Raw genomic sequence first — 20,365 nt, 5'->3', positions numbered from 1 at the left:
CAGAGAAAGCTGCACAGTCATGCTAGGTCACACACAGGTGGCCAACTGAATTACAATTCACCCCATAGTAGCTATTTGAACTAGCCTATCTCCTTGGTCAGAATTGGTGCCTAAGAGGCGCCCAAAAGGCAGGGTCCACACTCCTTGGTAGCTAGGGAGACAGTATGCGTGTCCCACTGATTGGATGTCTCCACCTGGCCTGACTCATCCCTGCATCCGGGCTCTGTTATCTGGGACTGGTTGACCATATTTTACTGGTTTCCTGGACTTTCCTTTAAGTAGGTTTCCTGGGGTGGGGGTGGGGGACAATGTCAGTTTAAGTTTTACTGCATAAACAACAAAATCACTGTTTAACCAGATGGAATCGCTCTGGCTAAATAGGCCCTTACAGGGGAGAAACTAATATGTTTAAATTAGCTGTTGAATATCCAAAGAGAACAATTTAATAGGTGATAAAAAAAACCTGGGCTTAAAAATTAGGACAAGGACATTGATTAAAGATACGTATGTACGACCCATAGGCATACAGGAAGGTATCTATGATAGACCCAAGGAATATTTATGAAGTTAAGAGAAAGAACCATAAAGAATATCAACATTTAATAAGTACATGAAAGGGGCACTGGGTGGCTCAGTGGGTTAAAGCCTCTGCCTTCGGCTCAGATCATGATCCCGGGGTCCTGGGATCAAGCCCCACATCAGGCTCCCTGTTCAGCGGGGAGCCTGCTTCCCCTCCTCTCTCTGCCTGCTTCTCTGGCTACTTGTGATTTCTGACTGTCAAATAGATAAATAAAATCTTTAAAAAAAAAAAAAAAGAAGAAGTACATGAAAGAAGAGGATCCTGGAAGAAATATAATTGTGACAAACTTAAAAGAGCAGTATCAAACACCACAGAAAAGTCAATGCAAACATTGCCCATGGGATTTGCCATACGAGAGGTCTCTAAAGAGGGAGCAGGTCTCTTGTAGGGAGCAGATTTGCTAGTGTATGTGGAGGAGCTTAACAGTGGGAGAAAGCAGTTTAATCAATGAGTAGGAAACAAGGAAATGAGAACTCCGAAAATAACTAAAAATGATGCTCTGGAGCCCAGAGGTGGAGGGCTTTTTCTTTGCCATTACGTGTATATGTGTGTGTGTGTGCGTATATACATAAATATATGTAATTTTTATTTTTACTTATATAGGAGAGTCTTGAACATATTTTAAGTTTAAGGAATAAAACTAAAATTAATAGAAGCCTAAAGATACAGGAGACCCAGTTGGGCTGCTAACATACGGTATTCTTATGAATTATCCTTGTTCTTAACTGATCAACAAAGGACAGCTGAATGACATATCTTGGAAGTCCTGTATGGGGCACAAGTTGATACACTGGACATCACACCAGAGTCCGTCCTTACAAGTATTACAAAAATGAAGGTTTGTGGATGTGAGCCCTGTCCTATTAGCCCATTCCAGTCCTAGGTATGAGTAAGTCTATTAATGAAGTATATTCATTTCTTTATTAGCTTTCACCCTCACCAAATCTCTTTGGTCCTGGCATTCCCATTATCCTTACCCACATCAGGTCCTCAATAGCCTCCCTACTCATAGATTAAGAGAAGGTTAATACAGGTCTTCAACAAGTACATTCAGAAATTCCCACAAAAACAGATGATAGATGAGCTTTAGGATCTAATAACTATTTTCCTAGCTGCAATTATAGGAAATAAAGTGCTTAAGTTATATTTTCTGGAAGCTTAATGAGGATAATTTCCTTAATTTTAATCACAAATCCATAAGTACTATGACCATATAGACAAGATTTTCGAGAACAGAATATATTTCCCATCTTTTTATCCTATTCCCCAAAATTGAAGTTTATTTATAGTGAAATGTAATTTTTATTATTTTTTCCTTTATAAGATTAGTCATATAAATAAATAAATGCACAAAGAAAAATGTAAAATGTCAGACATTGGGCAGAAAATAAAATCACAGTCTATATAAAATACTGATGACCCTTCATTTCCGTCAGAATATGGAAGAAGGCAGAGGCCAAGAGGTCGAATTAAAATTAAAAGGACCACCACCTAAATGGTAAAAAAGGTAAAACATAACAAAACAAAACAAAAACAAAAACAAAACCACACCTACCTACTTGCCAGCACTAGCATGAGCCTTAGAGACAGTACCCCAGTCTCTGTGGTAAACTGTTAGCCATTTTTAGGGGGAAAAAAATAAAACATTAGCCATCCTCTTCTCAGTATCACATGACCTACTTGTGCCCTTGCTAATAACAAATGAATAATAGCTAATAGTCACTATTTACTGTATGCCAGGCACTATACTAACTACTTCACAGGGCTTGTCTCAGATAAACCCAGAATCAAATGGAAGTATGGATATGATCACTATCCCCATTCTGCAGATGTGGTAACTGAGGCTTGGACAGGGTTGAGTAACTAAGGCAGCATCCCCCAATTAGAAAGCAAACCCCAGGTCAAAATTTGAACCCCACTGCCTAATTACTTATCCCTGTGCCAAGTCTCATGACGGCAAGGTAGAAAGTGCTGGCGTTTTCCCTGGCCTGGTAGGATTGGATATTTATAGAAACCTGATGTAGAAGTAAAATTGCTTCCCCCCTATGAGGTATGCCTGGAGACAGGGAATGAGTTCTGGTTCAGTAATGAGATTTTATAATCACCTACCCATACTGCTTTAGAGTATGTACGCTTTAGAGCATACAAAACCCTCCACAAATTATCACCTTATCAAACCTCCCAACAATCCTATGAGATAGATAGGGCAGGCCTTAACTCCATTCCACAGATGAGGAACCAGAGCCTGGGACTGCGCTATTTGTTTGAGGTCATGTTGATAAGAACTGGCAGGGACTCAGGGCCTTTGTTCCCAAGACAATGCTATTTCCATTATAACACACCACTTAAATGGATACCCATGGATAATTACGATAGGATAAATCAGACATCCACAGTATATGCAAGCCTTCAACTCTGAAAGAAAATTCACTGATGAGCTCAAAAGGAAATGTAAGGGCTCCGTGACAATTTTTCAGCTGACTTGGAGAAATGAAATATATACTGATCCTCTGCCCAAAGTGCCTCAGCTTTTCCTGAACTCCTTGGAAGGAATCCTGAGCTCCCCACTCTGGGAAAGCTCTGACTTCAACCCTATAAGTGGAAAGAAATGCCTGAGGGACATGCTCTAGTAAAGAAGTCAAAGGAGAAAAGGTGGCACTCTGAGGCATAGGAACTGGCAGGAGTTGGGGGAAATGATGATGCCTCATGATTTCCAACAAATCCTTTCCAGGAGTGATGGGTAATTAAGAATGCCACCTGTGAACAAAATGCCAATCTAAATGAAGTGGTATATTCCTGATCTCCTGATCTCTGATGCTCCAGTTTAATCCAAATTTAAAATATGACTGTGCAACTGATAGCTAGGTTTTCCCCTCAGCATTGGATCTCCAACCAAATGTAGGTAAAAATAGATTTTGCCCTAATGCACTTTTCAAGTTACATTTTGGGAATGAAAGAAAGGACAAGCGACGGGAAGAGGGAACCTTTGAAGAAAATCAAACAAAAGAATTTTTTCATGTGGCTATAAATAAAAAGATCCATTTAAAAAAATAACTAAAATAAAGATATGAGTAAAAAAGGAATGCATTTCGATTGTTTCTTTTTTAACTAGTGAAGATGAAAACCCTTCTACTCATTTATGCAAATTATTTTCTGGTTTGATAAACAAAACTTCTGGAAAATGGTAAATGCCCAGGTGTGAGAAAGCCACGATTCCACATTTAAACAACACCTAGTGCTACTGAAACAGTGACAGTGTGAATGACATGAGCAGCCATCCCTGTTTGCCAGGAATGCTGGGAAGTGTAGTACTTTTGTTCAGATGAAGCATGGTAACCAAAACAAAACTGGGAGCAGAAATAAGAAAAGCAGGAGGCTGGGTACTGGGAAGGCAACTTGCAACTCTGCCACAGATGGGAAGAAGAATGGTGAATGGCTTGAATGCTGCTCAATGTCAACCCCAAAGTTGAGGAACAGACCCCAAACACGAGACATTTTCATTTCTCTTCCATAACCTAGTTTGATGTTACTAGCCATTACTTTTAACAACCTCCTTTGTATTTTCAGAGTGTAACACAGGTTGCTTCCCCATAAAATAACTCAGTTCAATTCAACTACCTTCATTTAGGGCTTTATATTTACCAAGCACGAGTTTTACAACATAAGAAATCTATAGCTAGCATTTATTAGTTACTGTGCTAAGACAGGGTACATATGATCTTACATAATTCTTAAAACATTCCCATCAACTAAATATTATTTTATTTTTGTTTTTCTGACTATCCTATCCCAAAGCACCTATTGCCTAGAAATGTCCCAGTAAGTATTTGTGGAATGAACGAATCCTCATTTTGCAAACTGGAAATTTAAAGTATAAATAAGCATAAATTGTGCACCATCTGCATTTTGTAAATGGCAGACCCAGAATATAAACCCTGACTCCAGAACCCTGTCCTTACCACTATGACAGCTGATCTCAAGGAGGAATAAATAACTTTCTGATGGAAGGAACCACAATTTACTTGTCTGTTAGTATCCTCTGCATCTAACACAGTGCCTGAAATATCTTGGGTACCTGTAAATTCGCTTAATGAATTAACGATAGGCAGAGAGGCAGACAGTAACCACTGGGCCTACAAATTCCAACCTTGTATCAGCTCTGGGACAATGTGATAGGCCTGGCAAAGCCAGACAAATTCTCTCAAATATTTAAGCAACCTAATCTTAGAATTCTCCATGGAGAATTCTCTTCAACCTCTTTATCTTTATATAAGGCTTTCTCTTGCTACGTTCTGTAACCTCATTTCCAGAAAGGGAAAAAAAAAAAAAAAACTGAACAAATAAAAACCAAACTAACTAACTAACCATTTTTAAAAAACAATTAAAGGAGAGGAAATATTACTTGAGCTGAAAGTTTTCAAAGTTGTTACTATTTCAGGTCTTGACATTTGCTATTTCTTCTGCCTGTAACTTTCTCCTACCAGATAATTGTATAACCTGTTCTGTTACTTCAGTTAGATCTCTGTTTAAATCATGTATCCGCAGATATACTAACCATCTAAGTGGCCCTTCTATTCAAATAGTTTCCCTCCACTACCTACTTATCTTGATTTTTCTTTATAACACATAGTATTACTAGACAGTGTATTTTATATTCATTTTTGTATTGTCATCTCCCACTAGACAGTAAGATTCCTAGAATTCTGTCTCATTTGGTTACTATTATAACCCCAAAACTTAGAATGATACTTAACATATTGTAGGATCTCACTCATTGTTAATTCAGAGATAGGTGAAACAATGAAATTAATTCAAGAATATCATAAAAGAAAACTGGCAGAGATCAGTACAAAGTACTCTTAAGAAAGTGACTAAATCCATATACAAAGATAACTAAGACAGACCAGGTCCTATATTAAAGTAAACATCAGTTATATCAACTAAAGTTAATACACTTTTGGTTCTTGTCTTAAAAGAAATTCTTTGTATGTGGATTGTCCTCCTGTGATGGAAGAAGTTTACGTATTTCTGAGTTTTATCTTGTGGGTTCCATGGAAACAGCATGCTTTAGGTAACCAGTTATCCAATTTAAGAAAATTTCAAATATGTCCTAGATGAAACAACTTTCAGAGATCCTAGTTGGTATTGGTGGTTTTAGCTCTAGTCCTGAAAATCATAAAGTTGAATATCTACAAACAGTGAGGAGAAGAAGTGATGATAGGACTATTCCACAGTCAAGAAATAAAATTTTGATACTACACCAATCATTCCTTCTTCTAACTACAGAAGAGAGTTTAAGTGTTGAACCGAATTGAAAGAGTTTAACTTAAACAAATTGAAAATTTGTAAGTAGACATAAGCAAGAATCTACTGACAAATTATTAACACAATGATTACTGAATCATCAATTCCAGGAATATTTTCTTTTATTTTTAAAGATTTTATTCATTTATTTGATAGAGAGAGAGGTAGGAAACACAAGTAAGCAGAGTGGCAGGCAGAGGGAGAGGGAGAAGCAGGCTCCCTGCTGAGCAGAGAGCCCAATGCAGGACTTGATCCCGGGACCCTGGTCTCATGACCTGAGCAGAAGGCAGCCGCTTAACTGACTGAGCCACCCAGGGACCCCACCAGGAGTATTTTAAATAGGTTCTTTTTTTATCTCCTTTGTTAGGAAAATCTAGATGTAGGCATATCCTACTGAAAGGCTGAACTATATGACCCCCATAGATACTGCTATAGCCTGAATTGTGACTCCCCCAACAAAATTCATTTATTAAGTCCTAACCCCCAATGTGATCCATGTTGTTCACACAGCAGTGACCCAGTGGTATGGTTTCAAGAGAAAAAGCAGAAGCATGCATGATCTCCTGAAGCCCCAGCACAGAAGTGGCACAGTGTCATCTGTGCCATGTTCTATTGGCTAAAGCAAATCACAATGTTAGACCAGACTCAAGGAGTGAGGAGATAGATTTACCTCTTGGTGGAAGAATCTGCAAGGTCATACCGCAATGGCCATGGATACAAGGAAGCTGTTAATTGTGACCTTCAATGCAATTGCTTCACATTAGAGTACCTGAAAAAGCAATTTACCAAGTGAATATGTGAGTGGAAATGGAAGTGGGAGGGGGGCACCATATGGGGATAAATCAGAGCTGCCATTACTTAAGCGTAATTATCGTAATTTAAGTAATAGTTCTATATATACAGGAGTGAGAGTGGTGAGAGTATTCTAATTTTCTTAATGAAAGAAAATTCACTTCTTTAAAAAAATTTAAAAGCATTTAAATGAGAAGGATCTTCATTACATAACCTTAACATGGAGATTTTCACTGTCTGAAATAAATCAATTCATATTGTGCTGAAATCTGTGAGATTCATTTTTCCCTTCCTGTTGAATGAATATTTCCTTGTAATAATTCTCTTTGCAGAACACAATAACTACCCAGCCAGTCTGCCAGTTCTCTCTGAGTGGGAGGTTGTCAAATGGTACATGAGAGTCAGGAAAAATGCATCCATCTTTCTGCATTGTGACATTCATGAATCAGACCAAAAGCTTTTAGTAATATGGAGACAGTATGTGAGTTTTAGGCTTAAGTGCACAGAAACAGAACAGAATTGTCGTTATTACGACATATTCCCAGATAGAAGAGGTAAAAAGTAAATAAATAAATAAATAAACAAACAAATAAAAGTAAGCAGCCTTCAGTTTCTCTTAAAACTTCAACATATATATATATGTATATATATATATATTTTTTTTCTCAGACAGCACAATCAGAATTACATTAAGGTAGTCTCATCCTAAACATAGGTCCAAATTAATTCATGGGTCACTTGATCGTCGACACTAACACAGGATAATAAGAGGAAACAGTGCATAATTTTGTGCTTAATGGAAAAGGAGATGACTTCTTGAAAAAGAGGTATGAATCTCCTTCTTTGTTTAATTCTAGTATAAACATGTTTAATGGTATTTAATAGAAATTTGGGGAGACAAAGCATTGTTATGTCTACTCCAGATGGGAAAATAATGAGGCATCTACTTTCTTAGTATTGATAGTCAATAAATATAAAAGCTTAAATACTTTTTATTTTTTTCTTTCTGTACCTTCATTTTTTTTTTCTTAAGTATATTTGAGCACATTGGCCAAACTACTCTGATGTTTTGAGATGATTTAGGCACAATCACCACCTTTTTGAGGAAAGAAATCCCTACTGAACTGAGATGCAAAGTTGTTTTTCTGTTGTATACTAGTTATCATCTGTTAAGGTCCAGGCTATTGCTATGAATGTTCCTCCGGTAAGATAAATGGTAAATGATAGCAAGAGGTGGTAAGGTGGAAAAAGAAGATATTCAAGATTTAATAGCTGCCCTGTAGTTTATATGTTTGCATACTTTGCTGTCATCATTATAAAATATTTAGAACATAAAGGGAATTTTATGTTCAAAATTTTATTTTATGTTCAAACTTCAAAATTTTATCAAATAAATATTTAAATTTATCTCTAGTTTTTAATCTGCACATACATTCTGAACTTCAACATAGCTGGAGTGGAACAAAACTTACCATGACCTACATCTTGGCCCCAGGGTGGGGCAGTGGCGGCCTAGGCCTCTGTTGGATCTTTTCGCTTTAATATAAAATAAGAGTCTCTCAGCAAGGTCCTCCAGAAGAATGGTTGGTGTCAAACTAGTTAAACCCAGAGCAGCCATTTTGAAAACAGTGTCTCCTAAGATTTGCTTACTGAGGGGCACCTGGTTGGCTCAGTGGGTTAGCCTCTGCCTTCGGCTCAGGTCATGATCCCAGGGTCCTGGGATCGAGCCCCGCATCGGGCTCTCTGTTTAGCAGGGAGCCTGCTCTCCAGCCGCCCCCACCCACCCGCTGCCTGCCTCTCTGCCTACTTGTCATCTCTGTCTGTCTGTCAAATAAATACAATCTAAAAAAAAAAAAAAAAGATTTGCTTACTGGAAATACCTAAAAATGGAGTTACACCGTGTTCTGCTTTCTTCCACCTTTAAACGGATTCCATCCCCCAAATAAACTATTTCAGGCCCACCATGTTCTGGCAATGAGGCATTGTTATAAGTCGAAACATCTCAAGAAAGCAAACTCTGCTGCTTTTGAACAAACTAACAAAAAGTTGTCAGATTTGGTGGTAATGATTAAGCTAAATTAAATACTTCTGGATGATTATTTAACAAAATCACAAAAATTGCACCAAAGTATACCCTGAAATACCTTCATATCCACTTCATTTAACGATGGCTATTCTCACTTGTGAGTTAAACCACAGATTTCCAGCAGTTCACAAGAGCAGTTTTGAAAACTTTGCTCATTAAACATGGGAACACACTGCCCTTGAGCCCTGAAATGAGAAAATCTCCCTCCAATGTAATTGCCCCAAGTGAAATACTACATAATATTAACCTGCTTGGACATCCCAAGAACCTTTCCAGTGGCTCATTACCTCTGAAGGCTAGTAGTGTACTTCCTAATGGTTTCAAAACTTACCGGAAACAAGAAATGAAAGTGGAAAGCAAGGTCTTCTAAAGGAATCATAACAGTCATGCTGGGCTCAGCAAAATCACAGCAGTTACTATTCATTGAGTGATCACTAGGTGCCAAGTGCTTCATACTTTCTAATTCATGTCATCTTCACAAACATCATTATTTTCCCTCCTTACAATGAAGAAAACGTGCACTAAGAGAGTAAGTAGTATGTCTGGGGTCACACAGAAAAAAAAAAAAGACAAAACCAGAATCCAAATCTCCATAGTTTAATATACATTATTCTGCCCCTTTACAATAATTCTGGCTTCCTGAGGATGATTCAGGTGAGTTTTCCCAGCAATCGTTACTCTGCCGAATTGCATCTTCTATGTGGGAAGAGTATAGGCCAGGTCAGAGCAGCTAATGGGAACTCTGCATCCAGGAGAAGAAAGATGGTCCAGGAACTAGTCAAGCTCAGTATTTCATATTGTGCATTGCAAGCTATAGGTACTAAGCCTAGCTTTCCTCAATGGATAACAGAATCTTTGACTTCTGACTATGGTTAAAGACATGAATGTGTTGAAGGCCCCTGATGATAAAGGGACATCAGCAACATAAGGAAAAGTCCCAGAACCTTGGACTTAGAAGAAGAAATTGCAGGGACATTTCTTTTGGTTGGGAAACAAACCCTCAGGCAAGGGGTCCTTTGGGACCTACTGTGTTATAAAAATATAGATGATATAGTTTATTGATAATCTATGAGAACAATATTGGACATTTCAAGTGCAGTATTTTATTTTACTTTAATGACACTTCTACAAGATTGCTATTATTGCCCCTATTTTAAAGATGCTCATCTCAGCACTAGTGAGTGACAGACATAGAGTTTTAACGTGGGTTTGTTTTAATCCAAACCCTATGTTCTTCACTGCTACTCTAGTTTTTCACAAAAGGAAGTCTAAACTTATTTTTTTTACACTGATGTAGGAATTGCTTTTGTTGCGAGTGTGTCTTGAATGGAGATTGCAGGCAGCATAATTGCACACAGGCCTAGGGTCTCCAAAGCAGGTCATCAGGAGCCAAGAAACACCCAGGGACTTGAACACAAGTCTAGGTGGCAGTGGGACAGGGACTCAAGGGAAGAGAAAAAGCAGGGCAGTCAAAAATGTCAGAAGCATAGTCCTTGAAACTGAAGTTATCCAGACTTGGCTGAGAGTGACCCTTTAGTTCCATATTACTATAGGGTCCAGTAACTCTCATCTTATATTCAACCTGGAATCGGTCCCCAAGTTACAATTAATGTTCTTTCCTGTCAGAATTTGGTTGTAATAGGATGCTGTTAAACTCATAGTAAGTTTAATAATTGACCTTTTATTACTCCTTAAGGGCATACCTGGCTGACAATTAGGAGAGGCTTGACTACTGGTTCTGAGACCTTGCTTCTGAGATCTTGCTCAACAGTAACAGAAGATATGCCCACCTGAAATGTTTATGAACAGAACCACCATATTTCAAGATAGCAAACTAAACCACAAATTATGTGATGTGTAACTATATGCCTTCTTGTAGTAGATACACAATTATTTAACTCCACTGAAAGTTATAGTGGAGTGGACACTAAAAGATCTTTGCTACATGATGAATGCCTTTGTTAGGACTCTTCCCACTGCAAGTGTAGGAACTCATCCAAAATAAGATTACATTTAAAAAGGGGAATTTTTGACTTGCATAGTATAAAATAGGTGCTGACTTTAGGAACATCTGGTTTCCTGAACACAAGTAATGTTATCAGTGCCTCCTCCAACTCTAGTCTCAACACATCTCTATGTTTTTCTTCTCCTCCTTTCTGTTTGGTGGGTGTACAATAAAGAGGTGGTGATGGGGACTTTTCTACAAGCAGAGCAAAATGCAAGCTCTTTTGTCCTGCTTTAGAACTGTTCCAGAGAAGGACTAGGTGTGACCCAACCAATCACTTGCCTACCCCTTTGAACCAATGACTATTGGAAAGAGATAGGTGTCGTAGTCTGCAGTCACCATGTGACTGGTATAGCACAATAGGGCCAGCAACAGGCTCACCAGATTCACATGGTAAGAATCTCAAAGAAAAATAGAAATGATTTTGCCAGGAGAGGAAAGACATGGTAGGATGACAAATTTTTTTTAATCTTTTAAAACAAATAAAAATAGATATTTGCTTTCATCAATTTAAAAAGAAAGAGATCTTATTTGACTTAATGAGATACCCTTTTTTTTTTAAGATTTTATTTATTTATTTAACAGAGAGAAATCACAAGCAGGCAGAGAGGCAGGCAGAGAGAGAGAGGAGGAAGCAGGCTCCTTGCTGAGCAGAGAACCCGATGCGGGACTCGATCCCAGGACCCTGAGATCATGACCTGAGCCGAAAGCAGAGGCTTAACCCACTGAGCTACCCAGGTGCCCCTGAAATACCCATTTTAATTGTGTCTGAAATCGCCAAATATTTTACACTAAAGAATATTTTATGTACTCTACCTCCTTGTTAATTAACAACAAACACAGTTGGACCAGAAAGTAAAGAATTGTCTTTGGCTCAGAGTCAAATGGAACAAAGTTACAGCCATGTTCTACCAAGACTTTGTGAATCTTTAAATGAGGGTTTGTTTGTTTGCTTGCTTGTTTGGGGTTTATTTTGTTGTTTTGTTTTGTTTTATTTGTTTTTTGGCCTGAACAGTAGAATCTAAAGTGAGTTAAACATCACAAAATAAAACATGTTCTGTAGGCTCTACTTGAAGACTCATTTCAGAAATGTTTTTTGGGCATTTCCTATTATAAGTCCAAGATCAATTCCCACAAAAACATTTCATATATTTCCTCATATTGTTCCCATAATTTATTTACTGAAAGTGGCCAATGACTAATGCATGAACTTATCAAGCTTAAATTTTTTTATTCTCTTTTAAATCCTCTCTCTTCCAAAAGAAGGACATTTCTATAAGAAGCATTTTCCTTTTCAGTTTTCAACACTTAGCATTCTGGGGGAAAAAAAAAAAAACAGATTAAAGAGGAAAATCATCCTGTTATTATCTCACACATATAGATGCTTATACCATCCTTTCAAAATATACAAGAATGTAAAGGAACTTGATGGAACTATGAGTCTTTTGTAATTGACATGGAAATTTTTGCTGAGGAAAGGGAAGGAGGCAGCTATGCTCACCACTATACCACCAACGTTTTGCTGAGGAAAGGGAAGCAGCTTGAAATATTGTTCTTATACACGCTAGAGGGACTATTTTGAACAAGAATTTAATTTATAGATTCATATTATAGAAGCTCAAAACATAGAAATCCACATGTAAATATATAATTCAATTGGTTTTATTTCAGAATATTTCAGAAGCTCCCCATAAACACTAATATTCTGAGAATTTTTGTTATGAGGCATATGCTTGAAAAACGATGTGGGTGGCTCACTGTTGAGTGGAAACTGCACTTTAATGCTCTGCAATCTTAGAGATGTTGGTAATTTTCAAATGCAGATGTTCTTCTTGGCATCTACAGTAATATTTAGCATATATGAAAGTGCTGAATACGTGAGGATGACCAAATGATAGGCTTTACTGTTTCTGTCATCTCTTTAAAGCTTGGAGAAGGGGGGAGACAAAAACAACAACAACAACAACAACAACAACAAAAAAACCTCAAGGGAAATGTTATCTAGTTCAAAGCTTATAAAAAAAAAAAGAAAGAAAGGATAGAGCAAATCAAATTTATTGTCCTTTATGTTTAGAATTCCATTGCAGTCTTTATCTCATGGTAATTCTAGAAATGCCAACCATCAGTAACATTTTACCCTGAAGTGTTCCTTTGTGGATGTTTCCAGTTTGGTCAGTGAATACTCAAAAAGAAACTTGGGAGAAAAAAAAAAAAAAACTTGGGTGATCATTTTTGCTTGTCAGTTTTTTTAATAACAGAGGAAGAGGAAACACATCACTTCTACCCACATGCAAAAATGAAATCATTGTTCACAAGAGAAGTTCAAATGACCTTGTTACATATTTCCATCTCAAAAAATCAATCAAGATCTTTCTATTTTGGAGGCACCTGGGTGGCTTAGCTGGTTAAGCATCCAACTCCTGATTTCAGCTCAGGTCCTGATCTCAGGGTCATGAGACTGAGCCCCACACTGAGCACCACATTAGGCTCCACACTGGGTGTGGAGCCTGCTTAAGATTCTCTCTCTCCTTCTCCCTGTGTCCCTCCCTATCCCCACTTGCACACACATGTGCACAGGCTCTCTCTCAAAAAAAGATATCTTTCTTTTTTTTAAGCATTAAAAAAATTATGCACCTGTAAATGAAATGTTCCCAGTTTAAAAAAAGGGATATAGCATGATTTTATGGAAAGAAGAGGAAAATATGATATAGAGACCTATATGAATTTATAATATTGACTCAGTAACTAATCTCTGAACTCCTATTATACATAAAGCCCTCTCCTAGGTAGTGGGAAAAAGTATGGTGAGTGGGATGAAATCACTGTCTTCAATGAGCTGTTGGTGCCATTTAACTGTCATTGACCCTCTTTGTCAAGTGAGTTATCTAACAATCGTAATAAATTCCATCTTATTGGTTGAGTAAGGATATTACTTATGAAAGAAAATCCTTTGGTCCTTAAAGTAGGAAAAAACTCAAAGGCCAAGATATCTGCTGTAAATTGAATAATGAGATGTGGCATACCAACTTGATCAAAACACTAATTTTCAACTTTAATGTATTTCAGGTTGAGGATCCCTTAGGAACGCCTCTGGAAGTATCAAAGAAAAAAAATATGAGAAAATCTTTTTTTTTTCATTGCTTTAATAAGTTTAAAAAAGGAAGCATGGTTAGATCTTCTATAAACATTCTTACATAAGCCTAAACATCAAGATATCAAGGAAAGCTTTCTCGTGTTGTGTTGGGAGAGCAGTAATAGCCTGGACTTTTATTTCACCAAGTTTAAGTCTCAAAAGATTGATGTGTATTTGGCAGGTGGAAGATTTTAGAAGGGATTCTGAGTTTCTCATTTTAGACAATAGTATTTTCTAAACCAGAGACCTTCTATTAAGACTGCCATGTACTCTGATCAGAGTTTTATAGAACTCTCATGGGTTCCAGTGGATAATTCCTTCACAAACGACTCTCAAGATCATTGAAAGAGGGATGCCATCATTTCCTGGTTTCAAAACTCATTCCCTGTCCTAAAAGTGTCATAGAGTATGATAGCTGCCTCTTATCCATTCTCTCTTCAATCAACCCATCTGGTCAGCTGAGCAACAACATCGCATTCTGCAGCAATGCAGAGTCTACAGGGACTGCTGAGAGATGTCAATGCAAACTTCTGTCTGACCCCCCAGCCTTTCTGAAGAGCCATATGCAAATCAAGAAAAAATGAGGGTCATTGCAAGGAGAACTTAGACTTACTCATTCAACAGTCAGTCTGGAATAATTCCTTTTTCAGTAAAGGAGACATGAAGAAAAAAAGTTTTTCAATTCCCACACAAAATTACATTTATGTTTCATATCATGCTCCTTTATATTACTATGAAATAATAAATTTTTAGCTGTATGACACTAGGCACGAAGTGTTAGGGTCGAAGTACTATCTAGAGATACCTAACCCGAAGGGCCATTGCAAGAATAAAATAAGATGATGTATAAAAGAACTTACCACAGTGCCCAGTAGATGGACCATACTGTATCCCCCCCAAACACAGCATAATCACTTTGGGTTTGATTGTTTGTTTTTTCCAGCAGAGATAGGACTATTATTTACATATCCTTTTTACACATATCCTTTCTATAGGTCAAATCTATTCACTAGAGTACAATAAATGGAAGAAAGAAAGATCACAATAAAAGAAAAAAATTACAGAAAACATTCAACCCAAGATTGTGTATTAGAATCCTGTTAGAAAACACACAAAAGAGCCAGCGATACTAATGCTCAGAAAATGACAAATAACTCACATTAATCATGTACTGACCACTAGTGGGAGAATAAATTAGCCAAGCACTTTGGGGAGAAATTTGATGGTACCTGTTTAAATTGAATTTAAACTTACCCTACAATTCAGCAAATCCACTCAGTTATACACCTCGGAGAAACCAGTGCATGTGCGCAAGGAGAAAAAATTAAGAGTATATATTTCAGCATGGATTCCATCAGTGAAAAACTGAAAGAAACCTAAATATCTACCAAACAAGAAGGATAAATTGAGATATAGCCATCCAAGATACTACTACACGGCAGTGGAAAAAAATGAATCAACACAAAAAACATGAGTAAATCTCAAAAATATAATCTCAAGTGAAAAAGCAGCTTGTAGTATTCATTCAATCAGTATTTTCAATAAGTATTTGTAAAGCATTTTTTATATGTCAGATACAAAGATTGTTGCAAGTAGTAGACATTCAGTTGGGGAGAAAATGGGCCAAATCTGAGGTCTCAAGGAGCTCACCGCCTCATGAAAGGAAAGAGGTAAGAAGAAAATAAATAAATATACAATATGCCAAGGATGAAAAGTGTGTGAAGAAAATGAAAACAGAATGAGGGTGGAGGTATCGAAAGGACCATTTTCTATAGGGTAGTCACGGAGAGATTCTGATAAAATATAGTTTGAGCAGACACCTGAAGGAAATGAAGGAGCAAATAGGGGAGTGTTTTCCCCGTCAAGAAAACAATCGTAAGTAAGCCCTGGGTATGGACTTGCTATGTCCTTGGGCTAGTAAGGAGGCTAGAGTGGCAAAGGAAAGAGTGGGAGGAGGTGAGTTCAAGAGGAGAAAGCACACAGCAAGATCAGAGAAAGGACTTCGTGTTTAGGTAAGAGAGAAAAACATCACAGATTTTGAAAAGAGGAATTTGTTACATAAGTGACTGATCTTCAAAGATCATCCTGAATGCAAGGTTGGGAATTGACTATACAGGACCAAAATGAAAGCTGGGAAACAAGTTCATTACACTCTTTCAATGTTTTAACAATTTCATAATTTTAAAAAGATGCTAAAAGGTATAGTTTCATATTTACATGCATCTGAGTGTAAAATGTATTTGTGTATGTACATATATATTTACATATATAAAATACTTCAGAGTCAAATAACGTAACATAACAAATAATAGAAGATATGCCAGAGAGAGTACGCATGTAGTCTATACTGGGTAAAGGACAGAAATGCCACTTTTTAGCCAACCCTGGTCTAAGGACCAACAAAAACTTTGGGGCATTTTTGGGAAATCAATGCTACTCCAGGAACAAGATGTTTACAACTATGCAGAAAATTAGAATAAAAGAAATTAAATAAAAGAAATTAAGTAGTCAGGCTTATAGAAAAATTAGATGATATATGACTAACAATGAAACACGACATAGTGAAGAACGCGGGGAACAAAAAGGTGAGTCAAGTTTCAGAAACGTAGCTGGATGCATGATCTTGAGGATTCTTTCCAGTTGGAATTAGAAAAGCAGTAACGGAAAAGTGTAACTCTGCCACCTGGTGTTCGGTACAAAAGCCCGCAGCTTAAATACCTACGTGTGCTATTTAAGTCTCATTAATCGTTAGGAAAATGCAAAGTAAAGCCTGGAGGAGAAACCACTCCACCAGGGGTCAGCAAATTTTTTTGTATAAAGACCAGATCATAAATAGTTTAGGCTTTATAAGCTCCCTTTACGTAGCTTTATAAGCTACTCAACTCTGCCGCGGTAAAGCAAAAAGAGCCACAGAAAAAGAAGCGAATGGGTACTACCATGTTCCAATGAAGCTTTGTTTGCAAAAACAAGTGGTGGGCCAGATTTGGCCTGTGAGCCACAGTTTGCTGGCTTTTCCAGTATAATCTCTAGAATGGCTGAAATTGAAAAGATTAACCGTACCCAGTGTTGGTAAGGATGTAGGGCGGCTGGAACACTTCCACACTGCCGGTAGGAATGCAACAGGATGCAACTGCTCTAGAAAACAGTTTGGCAGGCTATGAAAAGAATAAGCTATTCCTACCACGTGCGTGACCCAGCCATTCCTATCCTGAGTATTTGCCCAAGAAAAGTGAAATCACAGTCTTTTCCATGACTTTATGTACACTAACCAAACCTAGAAACAACTCAAATGTTCATGAAAAGGTACATGGATGCACAAATTTTAGTTTATCCACACAACGGGCTCACATTCAGCAATCAAAAGAACACACTATTGATACATCCACAAACTGGATGCAACTCAGAATAGCTTTGCAATGTCAGGCAAAGAAGAATACATACTGTATGATTCAATTTTTAGAAAATTCTAGAAACAGAAAACTAATCTGTAGCAACAAAGAGATCATGGGTTGCCTGAAGTTCAGGGTAGGTAGGGATGCAAAGGGTGGAGAAGGATTACAAAAGGGTATAAGGAACCGTTTGAGAGTGATGGAAATGTTCATTGGGTTGACTATCATCAGAGGTTCATGGGTGTAGACGTAAATCAAAACTTAGCAAATTGTAATACTTTAAATGTGTGCCAAACCATTGTGGCTGAGGGGTAAAAGAGAAATGCTGTCCCCTGAGAGGCACTGTGGATCAGGCTCTACTTGAAACCTTTCCCCTGAGGTCTAGAGTTTATGGTTAGGTGTCTCTGCTAACTATAGAGATATCAATGTTCAGGTTTAATTTATTAAAGTTAATGAATGCATAAGCAAAAATGGATTCTACAAAATCTTCATTATGAATTTCTTGTACGAGGTCTCACATAAGGAAACTCAGGCAAAGCTGATGAATAAAATTTATACTGTAGCAAAATTTTTCTAATCAGTGTGAACTTGGCCACATTAATAGGCTGCATTCTTTGTGGGCTTTAAATAGTGGCAACAATGACTCATAATTTAGGAGTTAAAACCAAAGTTTTAATTATGCTGATGGATCCAATAGAGCCATCATCATTAAGATGATAATAAATCAGTCATGTAGACTTAAATAAACTTGAGAAAGTGAATATATCTGTTTTATTACAAAGGTGATATACTAGTATGTAGATTTTAGGATTTTTCCTGCACAAAGTCATATTCTTTGAATATGAATATTGAAAATTAACCATGTAGTTTATATATATATGTGTATACACACACACACACACACACACAAACAATAGAGAACATCATCATCCCATTGTTTTCTTAAAGAAAAACCAGCCTGTGGCTCCCTGAGGACAGATGTTAGGCCCAACTGCTCCCTCTCCTGGCCCTGGCACAAAGTTTGACAATAGGGAGAGGCGCTCAACTGAAGAAAACATTGGTCTTCTCTTCAGGTGTCATTTAAACATACCACACTAGGGCTCCTTGGTGACTCAGTTGGTTAAGCGTCTACTTTAGGTTCAGATCATGATCTCTGGGTCCTGGGATGGAGCCCTGCATCAGGCTCCCTGCTCAGTGGGGAGCCTGCTTCTCCCTCTCCCTCTGCCCTCCCACTGCTCATGCTTTCTCTCTCTCTCTCAAATAAATAAATCTGTAAAAATTAATTAATTAATAATTAATTAAAATACCACACTTAACTTATAAACTAATATCACCTTAAGACCAGCTTCAAGAAATGTTAAATTATACTCAATAAAAGCAATCGGTAAGTGAATGATCTTTAAAAACCAGTAGCTTTGAAGAAAGATATATGCTTAAATAACAATAACAAAAATAGTAATAACAGCACTCAAGCAATAATAAAACCGATTGTAATAAGAGTAATATTGGACACATAGGATATGCCAGGCACTGCGCTAAGTACTTAACAGTTGTTATTTCTTTTACTCCTCACAACAGTCATGTGACTGTTTACACTTTACTGACCTATTAGCTACATAGCTGTGTAGGGAAGGGACCACATCTTTCTTGTTTTCCTCTGTGTGCCCAGAACCAAGCACAGTTTCTAACAACAGATATTTCTGAGTACAGCATATTATGGAGTACGAGGAGTATTCACCCAGACCAGGGTGAATGGAGCCCAGGGCTCCATACTTCTTATACAGCAAAGTCAGGATTCAAAATTAGATCACCCAGACCCCATATTCCATTTCCTTATTGCTCTTTGTTTTTTTAAGTAAGCTCTACACCCAGCATGAGGCTCAAATTCATGACCCTGAGATCAAGAGCCAGCCCGGTGTCCCTCATTTCTCTTTATTATGTTCCTTATTGCTCTTTATTATGCCAGTAAAAAGGTTAAAAACAATCTAACTGTTCAATGGTGTAGAAATGGTTAAATGCATTTTGCTACAGTAACTCCATGCAGTAATATACATCCATTAACATGTTAATTTAAAAACACTAACTAGCTACATGGGAAAACGCTCATACATTAATGGGGAAAAAGAAAACAAAAGTGTATCTCTGCTTTGATTACAATTATGTAAAAATGATGCATGCATATTAATAAAAACTGTAAGGAAGTAAAATATTAAGCCATCTATTTTATGGTGGTTGGGGATAATGTATTTAATTTTCATTATTATTATTTAATATAGCCTTCTAAAAAGTACTTTAAAAAAGAAGAAAAACATTAACATAGGTTAAGCTTGTGTTAGGTGAAAACTGCTTTTAACCAGTGAATTTGCCTTTAAACACCACCCCAACCATTCCCATTTCAAATGAATGTGATGTTAGCATTGAATGAGTAAGAAGTAAGTTAAAATGCTAGCAGATGGTTAATGCATAGTTTTGGGGAGGCAGAGGGATTATAAAATCCTAAGGCAGACAAAAGAAGCTAATAAAGCCTTCCCTACCTTCTCAAGAGGTCATCTTCATAAAACTCTTCTATTTCTTTGTACCAGATCTACAGAATCTACAGAGCACTAATTACGTTGACAACCATTTGTAAGAGAAGGAATTCTAGTAACCAAATTCCCTTTAGGTATCCATCATGTTCAGCAAGTTTAACACCTAATGATGTTCCCTTCACTAACAATATTCAGGCAGAAGCATTCAGACATTCAGAGTCATTTCTGCATCTCTCTTCCGCAGGTGAAGAGTTTTTACTTCTACTCTAGTCATCAAAGACTGCAGCCTCCAACAGGATATGTTCTGCCAACAGACATGCAGGAGGCATGGCTTACAGCCCCCAGTCTAGAGCGTTTGAATTCCATTTCCACCACTTACCAGCTTGGGACTAGAATTGAAACAAGTTACTTCACTTTTCCAAACTTCAGTGTTCTTGGTTGTAACATGGGAACCATATGGCCCTTGACTCATTGGCTTATCAAAAAAATTAATTGAAGAAATATAAATAAAGTGCCTGGTACACAGTAAATGCTCATTAATATCAATT

At 37.3% G+C, this 20,365-nt stretch overlaps 1 long non-coding RNA gene across 1 annotated transcript in view; it reads right to left on the bottom strand.

Moving 5' to 3' along the window:
• LOC116568154 overlaps nucleotides 1-20,365 on the bottom strand; it is a 56,732-nt gene that overhangs the window by 33,998 nt on the left and 2,369 nt on the right. Inside the window, exon 2 of the long non-coding RNA XR_004276523.1 lies at nucleotides 6,555-6,653. This is a non-coding gene — a long non-coding RNA (uncharacterized LOC116568154). The remainder of the gene's footprint in view (nucleotides 1-6,554; nucleotides 6,654-20,365) is intronic.

Source organism: Mustela erminea, chromosome 10 (assembly GCF_009829155.1).
Source record: "Mustela erminea isolate mMusErm1 chromosome 10, mMusErm1.Pri, whole genome shotgun sequence".
NCBI classification, from domain to species: domain Eukaryota; kingdom Metazoa; phylum Chordata; class Mammalia; order Carnivora; family Mustelidae; genus Mustela; species Mustela erminea.
This window is presented reverse-complemented; position numbering and strand designations above follow the sequence as displayed.